The following is a 16,751-nucleotide window of genomic DNA, read 5'->3' as shown; positions in this document are numbered from 1 at the left end:
ACGTTTGACATAGTTGGTCGTTTGAGGACTGATGACAGCCACGGTGTTTTCAGGCATGAATCGTTGGCGGTACACGAAGGAACACGCCTTGGCAATGGTGCAAGCTTCTTTCAAAGGATCGACTCCTCCGTGTTCCATGAACAGTTCTCGAAATGTTCCACAGCAACGTCGTAAAATGTCCACGTCGGAACGACAATACTTTAACATTTCTTCCTGAAAGTCGAAAGGGTCGGAGGCATGAGCCTGGTACCAAGAGTAGAAAGTTTCTCGTTGTTCGGTACGCATGTTGTCGGGGTCGTAATAGTGAGCCTCAGGCAAATGGGGTAGAACGGCATGTTGACTGGCTTCCGTATTGAAAAAGTGTGGAAAGTACCCTTTAGCCATTTCTGCCATTCCAAACGTTTTAGGCATTCGACTCAAAGGCATGGCCAAGTAACTCATCGAATCTTTAAAATGCACTTGTCCCACTTGCATGAAAATGATTATGGTTCCGTTCAAAGTGACTTTAGGGCGCTCGGTGCCATGTTCCGTATAGTATCTCAAAAGAAACTGTCCATCGTATCCGGAGAAATTGTGAGCCATCACCGTGGCTTCACGATGACAATCTCCGTAACGTTCGATGTCCTCTTGGCTCCACGTCTTGTCGATGGGGTCTAAAACCCATCGGGCGAAATCGGCTAGCGTGTTCAGTCCTCGAAATTTTTTTTTACACCCTCCAGGAATCTTACTGCAGTGAGGACAATGACTGAAAATAGATTCTTGAATGCACTTCTCGCACGCTCGATGAGCCACGCAGAAATTAGGAATGTGAATGCCGGTCTCATGCATGCATTCAAAATCGAAAAAGATGAAATTGCCTTTCTTCTTGTGTCCATCCTCTTTCTCTGGTTGGGGATGATACTTTTGCACGTAGCATTGGTGTTCCAAGTCCCCAATGTTGTGACAAATGTGACATCGTTTCTTTCCTCGACATACGTGTGCCTTGGTATTATTGGTACGTATGCCTTGTCCACACGTGGGGCACAATCTCAGCAGTTGACAAGCACATTTCTGCTGTGAACGTTGCGTCTTCAGATGTTGTTGGTAACAGGCACGGCTGACAAACGTGCGCAGACAAGCTGCACAATGCACCAGTTCTTGCCCTTCATTCAGACAGGGTGGAGAGGCCAAACATCATGAGCATTTCGATCCGTAATGCTTGTGTTGCTCTCGATTGTTATAGCCATAGTCACATTTCTCACAGTAATAAATGTATCCCAGGAATGGGGTGATACTGGCAATGGTATCGAAATGTTCATCGTGATGATAGAGGTGAATGTATTTTCCATCCTTAAAGTCTTTCCCTCGAAACAGCACTTCTTGAGGGTGCGCTTTTAAGGTGTAGCGTGGAGCTAGGACATCTTGCAATGTTTGCATTTCAGGAATGCCACAGGGTGTGTCTTTGGGCAAGCCTGCTTTTTGTTACAGGAGTTCCGCTTCCTTTCGTTGTTTGGCTTTGTCCGATTGTCGAATAGTTTTCCAGGCTCTTTTACATTCTGCCGTGTCGTTCTTGTTGGCATAGGTTCGTCCCACCACGATGGCCCTGGCTAAACACATCTGGTCTTGAGAATTGTGAATTTGGACGAGACTCTTTTTGGTGCTGTGAAGACCGATCACCAATAACACCTTATTGCGTTGTCCGGTCCCTTGAGGAGGAGAGACGTGGGTCATGTCCAGTGTGGCTTTTCCATCGGTGATGTCAAACTGGTCATTAGATTGTTGCACGTGTTGAATCTTGTCCATGACTTTGGAAGCGGTCAATTCTGCAGGGCTACTAAACTCGATCCAAACAGGGGATTTCAAGCCGTCGTGTTGTATGGAAAGTCTCAAGTGATCGTCTTATTTGGGTTGACATTGTCGCTTGAGTGTGGTGAGCAAAGAATCCCACATCTCGGTGATGAACCCTTCTGCTTTCTCCAATGGTATGTCGGACTTGAAATCTTTAAACTTCACCCTGTATTTGTAAGCCGTGGTTCTAAATTTTCTACAGGAGCGCTTTTCCGTCTCTTGAATGTGATAGTACTTTTCAGGGTTGACTAAGGGTGATGAACTTTGTTTAGAGGGTTTGGATTCTGGTTCACTCATGTCCTCTTCAAATTCACTGGCATGAATTTGTGCCAAGATTTCAGCTCTGGTACGAGGCGATAGATCACGTTTCTGCCTCTTGCTTTCTTCTTCTTTCTTCGCAAATGATTCGTTCCATCTTCAGTGAAAGACGTCAAATGACTAAAGTTTAAACACCATGGGCTACTTTATAGTCATGGCAGACCAGCGTATATAACGGGTATGTGTCTTGTCCTTTTACTATTCATTCACTCTCTAACCGAGCACAACGATGGAAGAGACTACCCAAATCGAACGTTTCATCAGAGCTTTGCGTGGGGTCATTATAAAATTTTCTTCAGACCAGCCTTCGGACTACTCTCCTTCCTTGCGAGATAAAAGTGAAGATACTTGCTATATCTGTCAGAAGAAAGGGCATTGGTCTTCAGAGTGTCCAGACCGTCAAAACAGAAAAAAGGGGTTAGAAAAGACAAAAATCAAGATACCTGTTATTATTGTCAAGAAAAAGGACATTGGTCTCCAGATTGCCCAAAAAAGAAAGAAGAGGAGCGAGAAAAAGAGAGGGATTCTTCAGAAGAAGAGAGGGATTCTTCAGAGGAAGAAAGCAGCCAGGTAAAGATAAAGAAACAGGAGAAGAAAAGAAGAAGGGAAGAAAGTGAGGAGGAAGAGGAGGAAAATACTGTGACGGTGAAGAAATTTAAAAAACAGAGAGACTAAACAATGAGACAGAAGAGGTGTATGAACTTTTTAAAGTGTTCTGTTGAGAATTGTGAATTGTGAATTGGATTGTAAATATTTATAAAAGAATAAATTAGGTATAAAAGGTAAGTGTTTGTGAGTTTTGATTTTAAAATAAGAAAGTACACTCACATACTCATAGAGACGTACTATAGGGGTCAAATCTTTGTTTGTTTTTTTTTAGCTTTTGGCAATTGAAAGTCTATCTCTTTTCGAGAGACGTGGGTGGCTCTGAAAAAGGCCTTTTTCTTGGTGTAGGGGTGAGTTTAAGCAATCAACTTTAACTGCCTTAAGCCTTTGCCACGGCCAAGGCCTACTTCTGGACAGCGTACTGTTGATGATGATGATGATTTGGTTGAAATCACTAAGGGTGGTACGGTAGGCTTAGTCAAAGGGTTGGAGTGTTTAGCTCGGGAAGGTCGTATTCTCTTCGGTCGTGATCAAGAAGTCTGATACATTTGTTTCAGACTTCTTAACTCCGCTAAAATTTCTCCAATTCTTCTTTCTGTCTTTGTCTAAAATTTTCCACGTGCGGTAATGAAGAAGGTGATGAAGGTTCAGGAACAAATTCTTGCGAGGTAAGAAAATCCACAAAATCCCAATTTACCTCTTATGAAAGTAAGTCCGGGTTCCCTTGGGTGGTCTCCACTGCTGGTGCACCCAAATTGATCGTTTTCTGAGTTTCGTCATGTTGAATAACTGTCGCATGAATTGATTGTGCACAGGCGATAGCGAATCTATATAGACTAAGTGACGTCACAGACTGATCTCTTCGGATTGGATGCGGGCTGACTGAATTTTGTAACGCGTGTTTGGATTGGTCAATGAACTCAATCCGTTTCAATCCTTCCTCTACCTATAAATAAGATCAGTTCACTGCATTGATTCACCTGTTCTCGGCGCCATAACATGTGGACCGACGTTGAATCTTCAACCCTTGTATCTTCGATGATGTTCAGGACGGACATACACATGTATGTCCGATCCAAGTGGACAGTTGTCTACAGGACAGACACCAGTCTGTGGATGCGAAGAGTATATGTGGAGCGTCAAGGATGCCTCAAAAGAGTCCTGATTTACGGTCCTGCAATCAGGCGCAGCGTAAGGACAAGAAGAAGACCAATGCGGTGCCCTTTATGTTAAGGGTATATTAACATAAAACCCAAAGGCCCTTTTCAGGGCCACTCCAATCTCTCGAAAAGAAATAGGCTTTCAATTGCCTACCCCATTTTTTTTTTTAAAATGGAGACCCCTCCCTGTTTCAATTTCCCATGTTAATTTCCCTTGTCCCTAGACAGTCCCACGATTTATTCCCTATGTTAAATTCCCCTTGAGGCTAAGCAGGCCCAATATTATTTTTTTTCCCATGTTAAATTCCCCTTGAGGCTAAACAGGTCCAAATTTTTGTCCAATGTTAAATTCACTTGAGGCTAAACAGGTCCAGCTGTTTCTCCCATGTTAAATTTCCATTGAGGCTAAACAGGCCCAGGGGTGTTTTAATGCTAATTCCCATTGAGCCTAAACAGCCCCACTTCACTACTAATAACTAAACAACTCGTAAATAGGTTTGTTTTATGTACAAATGTTTATGTATTAAATGGATATTGCTTAGACCAAAGCACAGGCCAGAGAACCCATGTATATACTTGAATAACTGTTTTGAACCCATACAACAGACTTTTCTTTTTCGAGTGTCTATTCTATCTGTGAGTCTTTCTTTAGAATATTTATGTCCTCTTTTCTGTGTGTTTGGATGTGTATTTGTTTTTTTTTCTGTATGTCTATGTTTATCCCTATCAACCCTTTGTCCCTACAAATACATTTCACCCTATAAAAGGTTTTGACCCTATAAACATATGACGTCACCAATGTTTAATTCCCATTGATCCCCAGGTGACATTTAGTAGGCTTAGTCAATTCCCAATGACACCAAAGTGCAATATCAGTCTCTGTTGAATCACTTTTAGTTTTGTTCAGATATAATTTGAGATGAATCATTATTTAAATTATGCACTGGAATTTCTTAAGTGTTCACTTATTGGACTAATGCTGTCTTTGGGAGTTTTGTGAATTCATTCAAAGGCATTTGGTTTTTATCAGTGTAAAATGTCAAGAGTGTTAGCACATCAGCACATTCAATATTTGAAGTCATTTGGAACCTCTATACTATTAAACTTCTAATAGAACTTTTAGGATTATTTGGGATTTAATTCACAGTCCTGTAAGTTCCTTTTAAACCTTAATAACTTAGCGAATTAACTTGTTGATTTTACAAAATGATTTGGTTATGCTACTTTTAGCTACCGCTTATTTCACGAGGAGTACAAAATAGAGCTTCTTACCTGAATAAATGGGTTCTTTTTTTGACACTGAAAATACTCATTGAGGTGTTGGGCTTTGATTGGAAATATCTGCTTTTTAACTTGGACTTTTAACAGTCTAACTTTCATAACATCTACCAGAAGCTATTTGTTACAGCATCAAGGATATAAAAAAATCTGACATCTTTACAACATAGTGTGTGATCAAACAGGTTATTACAAGTGTACACTGCCACCACACGAATCTCACAATGTACGATAACTCCATAACTCATTTAAAAACCTGCCGTACATGAGTTAGAATTGTAAACCAAGTACGTGGTTCTGCGAGGAATGAACAATGGAAACTCTAGTAAGTGTCTTCAAATTTTCAGGTGGAGTCTGTCGAATGAACAGCTCGGATTATTTAGTTCAAGTGGTAGAGCATCTGTATAAAATTCTTCTCATGTGACACCAACAACGCCGCTGCTTGTACATACCTGATGAAAACGGAGAAGGCCTCTTGTCGTCACTACAGTCATTTTCTACATTGAAATTTGGCGCAAAATAAATATGAAAAGTATACAATAGCAATACTGGCGTACGTGAGCAAAACAATGAAAGTTTCATATCTCATTATTCCTTTGGCAAATACGAAAAAAGCACAGCGGGCGTTTCGGCAGGACTGTTTCGGATATGAACTTGTAGTGACAGTGGCGTTTCGAGAGACGTGAGAGTTCAGTCCTGGAATCAGTTTGTCTATGTCACTGCTGTTATACAATACAAAAACGGTTGCATATAAACAGTAATGTAATTTGTCTGTGAAGCCGAGGGTTCCTGTGTAAGAGAATGTGATTATGCGAAACATCCAAAATGTTAAATGTTTGTGTATAAGCATTTTTCAGTCATATCGCTACAATGTCTGCAATGTAGCAGTTTATAGTAATGTCTAGCACTGGGGCACTGGTGCGTCATGCCGCAGACATGTAGCGTTATGTCCCACCCAGACACATTATCCTGACACCAGGCCGACCAGTTCTATCACTAACATCTTAATGCTGAGCGAGAAGCGAGGCAGCTGTAAGTACCATTTTTGTAAGTCTTTGGTATGACTCGGCCGGGGATCGAACCGGCAACCTCCGCATTCGAGACGGACGCTCTAACCACTGAATCTGAAATAAATGTGTGCCATTTTAATTTTATAATTACAACTTGAATAGACTAGGTTAAGCAATAAGGCACTAAGCAATTGAATTGGGACTGTCGAGCTAGCAATTAGTGATAACTTCGAACAATTACTCATATCTGAGAACAATTAGTGATATCTTGGAGCAATTAGTGATATAGTGACATATTGGCATTTTGATCATGAACAATAAACAAAACATGACAAAAAGGTTAAGATGAGTACATAAATCGAGATTGCTTACAATTAGTTGATGAAGAAACGGGTATATTACTTTCAATAGCACTGCTCCATTACTCTCTGGCTTTTATATCCACAATAAAACAACCCATTTTGACAATTCCCCATTAGTGTTTGCTTTTATACTCAGCATTTGTATTCCTCGTTATGTAAACGCCAGATATATTAAAATTAATTGCAAATGGGATCCGCAACATGCTGCTGCATTTTTTAAGATTTAGACCGTAACCAGTCAAAATGTGACAACTCTAGAACATATTTCTGTTCACGATAGCATAAGTATAGTTGTGCTAGAGTTATGGAATAAAGTATGGTTAATTGCAGCATCTGGGGGTAGTTATAAGCGTTGTGTGGACATATTATCAATCTATCAGAAATTTTAAAAGAAACAGATATGTTACTTATGTTTATTTCGCTTGAATAATAATTCCATTTCAGTACTTTGCAATCATTTTCGAATGAAGAATGAAATGATGTTGTACGAGAGAGATATATGAAAATAAGAAAGAATCAAATTATGTTATACGAGATGTATATGAAAACAATCTGGAGGATAAAGAAACAATCTTTGATGAACTAGGAAAACAAATAACAGAAAATGAAATTATAAAAGCGATGCGAAGTCTCGAAACAAGATAGCTGGGAAGATATTTTGAATGAGTATTTCAGAAACGGGGTGGAGATACATCGACCATATATATTTAATGCAGTATGTGATAGTTGTCATGTTCACATTGGCTCTGGTGACCTATATTCAAGTTTGATGATGCTTGTAGTACTGGAAATTATAGAGGATTATTTAACTTTTTACTTTTAATTCCGCATTTAAAAGGGAATCTACCAGCATTTTAAATGAAAGACTGTTATAATGGGTTGATAAAAATGACAAAATATTGGAAGCACAACTTGGTTTCAAGAAAGATGTTGGAACTACTGACGCTATTTTTGTTTTACATTGTTTGATTAATATATATTTAAGTCATAATGAAAGATTTTATGCATTTAGTTTTATTTTAAAAGGACATTTGATAGTGTTTTTGTATAAATGGTTTGTGTTTGAAGTAATTTAGACAAGATGTAACTGGCAAAATGTTAAATGTTCATCTTTCTAGAGTGTACTTAAATCCCGTGTTTCACATTGGGGTATTAGTAGTGCCAGTTTTGAGTATGGAGTAGGTTTGATACAAGGTTAAGTATTATCACCACCGATATTTTTTTTCATTATTTATTGAAGTTAGAAGAGTTGTCTTTATTTTTGACTATGCCTGCAGACTATTTAGTTTTATTTGCAGGACACATCGAGTGTTTACAAAATACCTTTGATAATTTACTGTAATAAATGGAATCTAAATATTAATTTTGATAAAACTTAAGTTAAGGTCTTTAGACAAAGTGATTCAGTAAGACAATGCAAAGTATGGAATGTAGCAGGGAGTAATATTTTTATATTTATATTTTTCCAATTTCGAATTATGTGACAGAGGAATTTTTTTACCAAGCTGACGCCATTTATCATGTATATCGATATATCGAAGGATTTTACATTATTTGTTAAAGGTACAAAAATATATCTACTTCTGTCGTCGGTGTATACGGTGAAAATAGAGTAACCGCACTTAAGTATTAAATGCTAATGATATTTTATCAGAATTGTATTATTTAGTATTCTAGTCAAATGAAAAAGCACATGTAACTTTACTTAAAAATGGAAATAAACTAAGAGCATATATATGTTTATACAGACATTTTGTTAGAATTTAACTTTTAGTACTGTTGTCAGATAGAAAAGCGGTTAGGGTTATGGTTAGGGTTAGGGTTTGGTTTTAGAGTGAGGATTATGGTTTGGGGACCCTAATTAGCTCTGGCCTAGGCAGAATTACTTCCGCTCCTTAACTTACTTCTGACAATGAAGTCACCTAAGTTCTTATTTCTGCAATAAGCAGTAACTAATTTATGGGAAAATATGGCAGGGAATCTTTGCTGAATTTCACTATACCCTTCTTTGATTAGTTTGGCCACTTGTTTTGCTTTCCTGTTATATGTAATGACAAACGGGATTAGTTGTTCAGAATCTTCATGTAAATTCAGACCACTGGGCATTCATGATTTTAGTTTATTAATCCAATAATATTCTCTTTACGTTAGATTTTCTTGATCCTCTACAAATTCAATTGGCGTGATCGAACAATCGTTCATGGAATGGTCTGAGGTATTAAGATGGTTAGAGACAGATTTATTTACCTTATGCCTGATATCAAATCTGTGTCTGGTGAATCTGTCTCTTAATGTAAGACTGGTTTGTCCTGCATATTGTATGCCACATTTTTTACATGTGATTAGATATATAACATTTTTAGAATTGCATGAAAGATTTTGCTTAATAAAAAATGTTTGATTAGACTGAGGACTTTTGAAATGTTCTGCTTCCTTAAAAAAGGGACAAGTCCAGCAGCGACTGCTATTGCATGGTTTCGCTTTTGCTACTACATGTTGTTTTTTATCCAAATTTTTTAAGGTATTGTTCTTAATTTGTGGAAGAAATCGCTTTGAATACCCTCGTGCTCTTAAAGCTCTAAACAGTGTGTTTGTAGCCCTCTGAAAATCTTCCTCCCTGGAACTAATTCTGTCAAATCTAATAATTTGAGATTTTAAGATCCCCCTAAAGGTGTGCTTAGGGTGAAAAGAAGATACATGAAGTAACTGATGTGTATCCGTTGACTTAAAGAATACCTTTGTATCTAAAATTCCGGTATTTCCAAACATAGGTCCTTTATAAACGGTTGTATCTAGAAAATCGACAGAGGTGTCGTTAACTGTAGCTTTTAGCTTTACGGATGGATGGAAATTATTTAAAATTTGGATAAAATGATCAAAATCTTCCCTGGAATAAGTCCAAATTAGAAAAATATCATCCAGGAACCTGAAATATAATAAAGGAAGAAGTTCACAACTTTTGAATGCTTTTTTTTCCCACTCTGCCATAAAAATATTTGCATAACTCGGGCGAATTTCTTACCCATTGCTGTTCCTGAAATTTGTAAAAACCAGTTACCATTGAATTCAAAATCACTGTTTTCTAAACAAAGTTTCAAAAGTTCCAAAATTTCTAAATATGGTGGTAGTAAGGTGGGGCATCCTAGGGACAATGGGACTTAGCATTAAAAAGACCCCTGGGCAACTCTAGGGACAATGGAAATTTAACATGGAGAAAAATCGTGGGTTACTCTAGGGACAATGGGAATTTAACATAGAGTTTGGGTCTGTCTAGGGACAAGGGAAATTAATATGGGGAATAGAGTTTGGGCTTTTGGGATTTTTTTTTTTTTAAATTTTTTTAAATTTAAATTTAAATTTAAATTTAAATTTAAAAAAGGGGTAGGCAATGGAAAGGCTATCTCTTTTCGAGAAATATGGCTGGCCCTGAAAAGGGCCTTTGGGTTTTCTTCTTCTTCTTCTTCTGCTTCTAGTTTCTTCTTTTTCTCCACCAAGTTCTTATTTTATCTCCAACACTCTTTCTCTTCTTTTCTTTCTTTTTTTTCTCCTGCTCTTCTTTCTTCTTCTCTTCCTCCTCTTCTTTCTTCTTCTTTTCATTTTCTTCTTCTTTTTCAATTTTTTCATTCCATGCTCTCATCCTTATCCTTTCCTCTTCATCCTCCTTCTCCTCCTTTATTTCTTTCAACAGATCACTGATGATTACCTTCATTTTTCGTAAATTGTTTATCTCCATCTTCACTCGATGGGGACTATAAGAATAGTGATCCTCGTTTAGGTTAACCAACATTTGCTCTATCATTCCTAAATTGTCGAGGACGTTTTGCAATTTTTCCATTTTGTCCATTTGGTTAGAAGCCATCTTCTTTTTTTATTCTTTGCAGAATGGTTTGAACGACGAGTACCGTGGGTTCTTATACGAAAAGCGCGGACGTGAAGGAAAACATCCCCCTACTTTTTCATTTCATATAATAAAACCCTAACTATACTCTCCACATACGCTAAGAAACAATAAACAAAATCCATAATCTACTATCCACACAATCGTACGTGAGCGCTTACAAAACCCAAACTATACTCTTCACATACGCTAACAAACAATAAACAAAATCCATAATCTACTATCCACACAATCGTACGTGAGCGATTACAAAACCCAAACTATACTCTTCACCTACGCTAAGAAACAATAAAGAAACCCATAATATTCACACAAACATACCTTAGCTCTTACAAGCACCAACACACAAACACATACCCTCACACTATCTTAAAAAAGAGTTAGTGTTTATATTCACACTACTCTACCTACACATTGGCAAATTGATGGTTATTTCTTTTCTAGAGTATTGGGTAGCCCTGAAAAGGGCTGTTTTTTTGTTTGGAACTTCATGGACACCTGGTTAATGGTGGCACCTTCCAGGCCTGGCGCCGCATACACATCTTACCCCAGTTACTTTTTACCTTTTGGGGGGAGAGAGCAGAGGCAGGATATGTCGCTTCAGAATCCCAATTTTCGCTCTCTGGGATTCTGAAATTTCTTCTTCTTCTTCTCTCCTTTTCCTCCTCCTCCTCATCTTTGTATCTTCTCTCCTCCTCTTTGTATCTTCTTTCCTCTTCTTCTTTATATCTTCTCTCCCCCTCTTCTTTGTTTCTTCTTTCCTCCTCCTCTCTTATCCTTCCCCTCCTCCACAATGGCTTCCGCGGCCAGTTCATTTAATATGCGCCTGGCATATTCCAGATGCACATGAAGTTCCAACAGTTTCTCCAGTCTCGTGTTCATTTTTGGTGTTGATCAATCAACAAGGGTAGCTGGACTGCCGAACGAGTTTCAATTTATAGTGAAAGCGCGGACGTGAACGAAAACATCCCCTAAAAACATAAAATTGATCTTACCTAGATCATGACCATAAAACAACGCGCCGACCTAAAAGAAACACTCACTCACTTTTTTATGCTACTTTAATTTTTTTTATAAATCACTTCAATAGACTATCCACATACGCAAAGCAATCCAATCTAACTCCAAATATACACCTCAAATACCAAAAAAGACATCATTTTAATCTACTATCCATACCAACTTACTTAACCACTTACAAACACAAACACACAAACACATACCCTCACATTTTTTATTGTTTATTTTCACACTACTCTACCTACACACATTGGCAAATCGATGGTTATTTCTTTTCTAGAGTATTTGGGTAGCCCTGAAAAGGGCTGTTTTTTTTTTTTTGTTTGCTATGGCATTCTTTTTAGTTTCTAAGAATGCGATGTCCTCTGAGGATAGACTTTCTGGCGATAGGTCTGCTTCTTCGGAAAGAGAAGAAGAACTCTTTGGTGTCGATACGACAATCGACAAAGCCTCTGTCAGCTTCAAGTTGCTGCTGCTACTCTTGTTGTTGTTGTTGCTGCTGTCTCTGAAGTCTGTACTTCTCTGTCCATTCTTCTTTTTCCCTGTTCATTTCTTCTCTGAAGAGCTCTTCCATCAGGTCTTCAGTGATTTTTAACATTCTCACATTCTCTATTTCTTCTGGCTTCGGTATCAGACTGTGTCTGACCCTATGCAAATTCACGTAGGCTTCGTTGAGTTTAGCTAGTTTGGAACACATCTTCTTAGGAGGATGAGTCGACAATGGATGGTTAGACTGGAAACAACCCGGTTCTTAAAGTCAAAGCGCAGACGTGAAGGAAAACATCCCCCCACACGGTTTTTGAGTCGCAACGTTTAGTGAGTGTCATGAGAGGGATAGTAAGAAATGAAAGAGCATCAATCCAACATTCTTATAGCTAAACAAAAGACAAAGGCATCTTTTTCAAAACACAACATTTTTTATTCAAAAATCACTTAACACTAAACAACAACTCTAACATTTTTAACAATAATCCAACAATATAACATCAAACAATTTTTTCAAAACACAACATTTTTTATTCAAAAATCACTTAACACTAAACAACAACAACTCTAACATTTTTTTAACAACAATGCAACACTAAAAGTTTCTCCACTAGGTAAAGAGGGATAACAGTCTTCCATGGTTTCTAGTAATCTAGGATGACTTCTCTCAAACTGTTGATTTCTATGGTATTATCGAATTCTGCATACAGGATGACGTTCACCGTTTCATCAGGGTCTCGGTCTTTAAACTGAATTTCCACACGAATCTGGCCGGATTTTATAGGGTGGAAATGTCCCTCGTCGCTGCCTTGGTCAGGAGTGAAATCGAAAGCCCACAAAGCGTAGCCTCCTGCATAATCCTCGTACGTAATACCGTGACTGGTATTGGTTCCTAACTGTCCGGTGGCTTCGTACAAGGACAAGTACGATCTCAAGTAATTCTTCTTTTTAAAGTCAGGTTCGAAAGGCCGGGTACACAAGGTCTTGCCATCGCGACTGACTTCGATTTTGGACACGCCAAAGTGTTGAAAGTAGAAAAGATTTTTTTCGGCAGCTCCGTTGAAGGCTGTATTCTCGACGATACCAACGATCAAACGTTTGGGTAACTATCCTTGGAACAGATGATCTTCGATTATGGATCGCTGTCCCTTGGGAATGGTGAAGGTTTACACTTCCACGCGTCGTATGGGATACTTGGCGGTCGTTCTGCTCAACGTCTGACTGATGTCGTTTCCCACTTTAGGTAACACTTCCACACGGCGTACGTAGAGTCTGGCTTCTAGGATTTTGGTTTTGTAACCGTCACTATCAGCCATCAAATGGAAAGGGGCACTGCTACGACTCAGTCTCAGGCGAACATCCACCCCGTTCAGCAAATACTTTTCTTGCAACCACATGTCCAAATGCAAACGATCCATCAGTTCTAAACTTGTGTCGGCTCCCGTGATTCTCTTTCTTCGTTCTACAAATCCATCATTGTTGTCTTTCTTTTCATCAGTTTCCAATATTTCAAACTTGGTAGGTTCGTCAGCTTCCCATACCACGCAGGCATTGAGATGAGTGTTCTTGGCATCTATTCCGTACGTCAAGAGATTTTCCAGGTAGGCACGATAAGGGTAAGTATCCATGCTGCTACTGACCAGTTTGTTATTCAAGTACAAGTCCACTCCACTGAACAAGGAATGCATGAAATTGTTGACGGGAGCTACTGCTTCATCGTCTATAGCACCTCCAGTCTTATCTAGAATTTTGACTTTCAGGTACAAGTAACTGCTATTCAGATCGATGTAATCTTCGGGCTGTCCTTTGATTTCAAACTCGATGGGAGCGGAATCGGTCAATGAGGAGACGGGGTGAAATTCCACCCACTGGGATTCTTGCATCGTCATCATCGTGAGGGGCATGGCAAACAGATCCAGTTCCATCTTGGAACAAGCGCAAGATTCTCGGTGCATCATTTTTTTGTCTCTTTTCTCAATAATCGAAAACGTCTAAGTCTCGAACGGTTCTTCTTTTCTTGGCCTTTCTCGCTTGAAGTCTGGTGAAAGGGTGTTTTCTTCGTCGTCTCTTTCTGCCTTGTCCTTGCTGAATGCCTGACTCGGTAGCGTGCAGGGCATTTATAGGTGTTTCTCGGTGACCCAAAATGTCTTTGCCCGTTTGCAGCAAGACATTTTTGCCTGCCCTCATGAAGGCTTCTTTAGGGTTTTGTTTGTCGATGATGACATTTTGGAGAAATTCTTTGCCTTGCGTCAGTGCCGCATCTTTCAAGGCGTGCAATCCGCGTGTCACCATCGGTTTCAACACCGGGGCCACCGAACGAAAGGCCGATTTTAACATATCTCCTAAGCCGTGTCCTCGCTGTCGAGCAACCCCTCGGTACACTGGATACATGACTTAAGAGTCGTGAGAGAACCGTTTTCGAAAATGGAGTTTCACGGTGACTTTTCCTCTGGTGAATGGAATATTTTGTCCCAGATCTCTTTTTACAGCAATGTTGACCGTGTCCAAATACGACTTACGGACAGGCAAATAGTGAGGATGGTCAAATTCGCGGTGGACGTGGTAAGTGTTTCCACCTTCCTCGTCAGTGTTCGTGGCAGAATCCACTTTGAAAGGAATGACACGCAGTAACGGTACGGAGGTGTGTCCCACCACGTTGTACTCCACCACATCGGAATACACGAACATCAAATTCAGTCCTTGGTTCAGTTCTACCGGGGCACGAAATAACTTGCTAAAAGACTCGTTGTCGTAAACGATGGGTAATTCGTTTTTCTTCATCATGGTCTTTCTCATGTCCATGTCTCCGCCCAACATGTTAAACAATTCAGGACAAAATAAAATGGACAGGATTTTACTCCGTTCAAATTTCATCAAGAAGCGACGAGCTGCTTTGTGGTACTCCATGGTGACATTTTTGTTGACATGCTCCAAAGCTTTCAGAAACACGACATTAAACCTGGAGGTTATAGTGCTGACCAAATGTTGACCACTAAAATAATAGCCTGGGGGAATGAACAAGTGATAGGTGGTGTACTTTTGTGTACGGGTTTTCTTGTCATATTTGACATTGCTATCCATCCACTGTTGCATTTGCTCGTCATGAACTTCCACATCAAAAAAATTTTGATTGGGAAGGACATTGAGGACTTGGGTCGGGTGAATCATTTCTACTAAAGCCACTTCCCAATGGGCTTCGTGATCTAACTGGATGGCTTGAGGTAATTTGGCCGTGTAACAGCACAACGTGTTCTTGGGAAACACCTCCATGGAACTGTCACTGGGTAAGGTTAAGTAAAATTGGTTTTGGTGACTCATAATTCCAGAGTTCTGTGGCTGTCCGAGGGGTTACTGGACGTCAGAGGCGTGTCTCCGTCTAAAATGGGGTTCTGGTTGTGATTGAAGTGGTGACTGGCACTGGCACTGGACACAAGCTTCCCTGGGTTCCCGTTCGAGGTGAATTTCAGGGAGGGATTAGGAAGCAGGTAACCGATGCAACTGCTCAATAAAATGGTCCACAATTGTTTGTCTCCTTGTTGCAAACTCAAATTGGCGATGGCTGCCCCGATGACACAATACACCACGAAGATTTGGCAGAAAAATACGATTTGCGTTTTAGGCACACGTTCTCCACACCACACCCACAAGGGTTGTTTTTGTAAATCTTGCACAGAAGAACTAGGTGAAGGAGGAGTGGTCGACGTAGCTGCGTCTGCTGTGTGAAAGGGCATGATGGTCACTTCTTTTTATGGTCGATGACTTGCGAAGCGTCGATCCAAGAATCAAAACTGGGTGGATATCCTTTCCAACGTACTTTGACTTCTTTGACACGTTGTTTTCCCACTTTACGGGTTCTGCGTTCAAGAATGCTTTCGATGTCGTACATGTCGTCTTCCTTTTTGGTGACACGTTGTAACTCGGGCAAATAAAACGTTCCTTTGAGCACTTCTCCGTTCATGTCTTCCAATTTATAGACGGCAGGATGACGGCCATGTACTCGTCCAGTGACGCGAAACAATTCGGTCGTCCAGTTAGGTAAGTAACCTTTGTCGAAAGTGCGTTTGGTTTTGCCAATGCGCACCCAATCTCCTACAGCCAACACTACACTTTTCTTGGGGACAGCCCTCGTCGGGGACGTACCAAACAGGCGCTCAAACACCAGCACTTCGTTGTTGGAAGTCACGTCTTGCGGGGCACGTCCGATGCTTCGATGGTAAGATTGGTTGTACGCTTGCACCAGGTGCGGTAAGATGTCGATGTACTTCAGAGTGTGGTGATGCGTAAAATATTTCCACATGCGTTCTTTCAAAGTGCGTTGAAAACGTTCCACGATGCTGGCTTTGGTTTCGGGATTTTCGGTGGTAAAAAAATGAATGTCACGTTTCTTTAATTCTTTTTGGAAAGCTTGGTTCAGAAAGTCGGTGCCTTTGTCCGTTTGCCATCGAAGAGGTTGACGACCGCTTTGTTTCAACACCCGTTGCAGGGCTCGCACTAACTCACTTCTCGATTTGGAAGTCAAGGGTACGACCCCAGTAAATTTGGAAAAGACGTCGATGACACAAAACAAATATTTGTAGCCACGATTGTAGCTGGCCAAATGAGAGACATTGGCTAAATCGGCTTGCCATTGATGATCGATGCCTTCCACTCGGGTGCGACTTCTGGCAAACTTGCGTCGAATATGTTTGTGTAAAGTGTATGTAGCTTGTTCTTGTAACCATCGTTGCACTTGAGGTAAACGGAGATTTTTCAGTCGCGTTTTGGCAGCACGATACAATTTTTGAAC

The sequence above is a fragment of the Sinohyriopsis cumingii genome, unplaced genomic scaffold (genome assembly GCF_028554795.1).
Source record: "Sinohyriopsis cumingii isolate HCF-2022 unplaced genomic scaffold, ASM2855479v2 utg000837l, whole genome shotgun sequence".
In the NCBI taxonomy this organism is placed as follows: domain Eukaryota; kingdom Metazoa; phylum Mollusca; class Bivalvia; order Unionida; family Unionidae; genus Sinohyriopsis; species Sinohyriopsis cumingii.
Note: the sequence above shows the minus strand (reverse complement) of the source record.